The sequence below is a fragment of the Temnothorax curvispinosus genome, unplaced genomic scaffold, assembly GCF_003070985.1.
Source record: "Temnothorax curvispinosus isolate PA1 unplaced genomic scaffold, ASM307098v1 QBEX01004861.1, whole genome shotgun sequence".
NCBI classification, from domain to species: Eukaryota; Metazoa; Arthropoda; class Insecta; order Hymenoptera; family Formicidae; genus Temnothorax; species Temnothorax curvispinosus.
The window spans coordinates 1-3,642 of NW_020214641.1; the positions used below are offsets into that span (position 1 = coordinate 1).

The 3,642-nt window shown below is 34.6% G+C and overlaps 2 long non-coding RNA genes across 2 annotated transcripts; one reads left to right on the top strand and one right to left on the bottom strand.

Annotated features, from left to right (window-relative positions):
* On the top strand, positions 1-1,695 carry LOC112454185. The gene is made up of 5 exons (XR_003040703.1): positions 1-92; positions 330-393; positions 491-674; positions 938-1,124; positions 1,352-1,695. It is a non-coding gene; the product is annotated as an uncharacterized LOC112454185 (long non-coding RNA).
* LOC112454184 lies at positions 1,320-3,636 on the bottom strand. The gene is made up of 2 exons (XR_003040702.1): positions 3,402-3,636; positions 1,320-2,311 (listed from the first exon to the last, which is right to left on the bottom strand). It is a non-coding gene; the product is annotated as an uncharacterized LOC112454184 (long non-coding RNA).
* Positions 3,637-3,642: the final 6 nt, after the last annotated feature.

Here is a 3,642-nt window from a genome sequence, read left to right on the forward strand (position 1 = left end):
CAACACGGGAAACGTGCTTAACCTATTTTCAATTTATTTGTCAGATTTGTTTATGCCTAATACCTGGCTACATTTCACGTGCAAAAATATAGGTAAGTGTAAAATGCAAATTTAATTCTGAACTTAGTAAAAAGTATCCTTGCAATATGAAAGAGATATAGATTGCAAAGTAGAGAGGTAACCTACTAAAGTTGTATTTGAACAATTACATCAAATTACAGATTTATGAAATATAGAAATAAACTTATATTGTATGTACAAGTAGATATAAGTAATTTTGTCATCGTACGGAAACTCGCAGTTTAAACTAACTATAAAATTGTTTGCAGATGCTTGATGTCATTGATGTCATTAAGAGGTAGAAAAGCAGTGGAATACTTCATGCACTTCCAAGTAAGTTAGAAAAGCATTAGCGAAGCTACTTAATCTTGTACAAATCATATTAAAGTACACATTAAAGAAATATAAATATATTTTGTCATTGTGTAAGGGTTGGAATCTGTCTTGGGACAAACGCAAAAAGAGAAGCCATAAGATGTCAAAGCGCTTAATCGAAACGAAACAGAGCATCAAGAACCTCGTCGTAGAGCGAGAAGCGGTGGCAGTCTGCATCATCTACGACCGGAATTTCCGAAGATGGCAGTTCAGGCCAACACGCTGATTATTATACAGAAGTAAGTTTCATTTTCAAGTTACAAATTTGATTTTGGACGTTTCAGAACTTTTATAATTTAATAACAGAAAGAGATAGTAGCAATAACTTGAAAAATATGTGTAACGCTGATTGACTATCGTGTTGTGAGGGCGTAATTTTCTTAACGTTGCCGCGCTATGAAAGGTTTAATTTACTGCATGATTTAATTTATCCGTATGATATTGCAGACCGAGGATTGCGAAAGTAAGAAAAGTTTATAAGAATTACATTTGTAATTTATAGGACGTAAACATAGAAGAGGATACAGAGAGTAGTTCTGATTACATGGGTGAAACGAGTAACGATGAACACAGTGGGTGGTGGTAGCCAATCTGGAGCCAGTATGAAACCAGGCGATGATCTTGCTACAGATAGCACATTAAAACGGATTCTAGAGCAGGATTATGACCTAATGAGTATTAAGAACAAGGTAAGCTAGTAATTAAATTTTAGTTAATATACATATATATTACAGATAAGCTATAAAGCGTTTGTGCCGGATACATTTTTCAACAACTAAAAACTATTCCTGCTGTTTGCATTTTATTTATTTTTCATATTTAAATTAAAATTATACAAGGATTGTAATTTATGTTAAAAACTAATCTTTCACTGAAAACAAATATCATACAAATATATCACTGATATTTATTTCAGCTTATACTTCCGGCGCAACCTACTGTGATAAATATTCCAGAATCTCTGGCACAGCATTTCACTACGACGCAGTTTACGAATATCCCAGAGAAACCTTAATTCTCATATCGCAGTTTACGAATGTCTCAGAGAAACTCTCTGATTGTGTCGATTAATTATCGAACGGAAAAAGGAAAATACAATAGCAATGTTTTTTTTACGTATCGGGATAAGCTGTGATTATATAAAAAAAGAAAGAAAAAAATAACGGAAAACAGAACCGAGCAGGAACAGGACGCAACTGTATTTCTAGACAGTCTGATTTTGTAAATTATTCTACGAGGAAAACACTTGTGTATTATATATATATATGTATATGCGGATATGCGATATACAATTTGATATGATATATGATCTATGACGTTTGTTTATTATTATGTAAAGTGACAGACTTCGAAATTAAACATTAATTACTGTTAATCGTGGCGTTTTGAATTTACTCTTTTTCTTTTCTTTTACCTAAAGAGGATCATGAGAAAGTGAGAAAATTCCAAACGCTGCGAGAGTGCAGACACAATGGACATCCGAATTTTACAAAACGTGAAAAAACATTCGTCTTTTCTCATCTCTAAACTCCTCAGACCGTGTTAATATTTAAACAAAATAATTTACACGTCACTCATAGAGCTAGCGCGATAAAAAAATAAGTTAACATTCGTTGAAACAACATTATACATTTATGCCTAACAACAATTTTTTGTGCTTGCACTCGCGAATCTCTTGCCGACGTGATACTCGATTTTCTCACACAGAATTTCTTGCTATAAGACACAAAGGGGAGTTTACTTCTTGCGGAAAATACTCGACATGCTGGGCGATTCAATTTTCTGTTGAAGAGATCTTGTTCATCTTCTGGCGCATATCCTTGGCAGACATTCACCGTCGTCATCGATAGGGAAAACCCGGAGCTCGTCGAGTGTCCTGGAATGAAGATAATTTTTTTACAAACGTTTAAACATTTTTCGTTATCGAGAAAATGTGTACAGGATACATAATGTTCCGCGCGTGAAACGCGTGATCGAAGCGTGATCAACGGCCTGTCTTCGCAGGCATGGAATGTCTTTGTCTGATTTCGTAAATATTCGATCACGCGTTCCGCACCTGCGGTGACGAGCTTCTAACACCACGTGATTCTCCAAGGACGAGAATGTTAGACAGAGACCCGAAGAATCGATGAATAAAAGTACAAGTTATACGTTGCATGTATGCTAGGATAACTTGGCTCGCCCGAAAATCGGCCAGGAGGTAGACGTATCGTACGTCCGGCACGTCCTCGATTAACGTTAACGTCAATGATTGAAAGCCACGACATGAAATATAATAAATTATATGCGAGACGAAAAAGACGAGAAAATTTCGAAGAGAAACGATAGAATTTCATCGTCGTCAGATGATTGCAGATTAATTAATTTCAATAATGGATTTGATAGAATATCTGAACGTCATGAACAGTCTACTTGCTATTTCAAAAATAAAAAAGGATTTAAATGATTTTCTTTTAGCAATAAATCTCACCTCCTGTACTACACCGCACCGCGATGTCCCTAATTTAATTAATTTCTTTGCAATCTTCTAATTCGATAACACTTCAAATTGCAACAATTAAGAAAATAAGCTGAAGATATATAATTAGTAATCCTTAAGATATATGTAGTAATCCTTAAGTCCTAAGAAATTAATCAATCATAGTTAATTATTTTCCTCACATTCGATTGTGATTGATCAATTTCTCACAGCAGATCTTAATGGAACACTTAATAAAGTTGTAGGGTAGTATTTCATTGTCGGATTTTTTATATTTAAGGCCGGCTGGAGTAATCTTAAGAGAGAGAGAGATGTTATAAACTAATCACTCGATTGTTAGATATAACAGAGCCGTATATATTATCAACCTTAAGCCATTGTCTTGAAATAAGAACCGACTATGTATACTAGCCTTAATTTTACTCATTAATTGTTCGTTGCTTAGCAAGGAAGATTTTACAGAAAAATATATTGCTCTTTTTCTTACCTATATAACAGGAGATGAGGTAATATGCGAAATCGAAATATATACGCAAGCCGTCCGCGACTTCTCTGCATATATTTACTTCGTTTACTGTCTTCTCTATGGTATACGGTATTATTCACTTTACTCCGTTGAGGTTTCTGTTCGTAATATTCTCGGTTCGGAATATTCGTAAACTGCGTCGTAGTACAATGCTATGCTAATCTGACAAATAAATTGAAAATAGGTTAAGCACGTTTCCCGT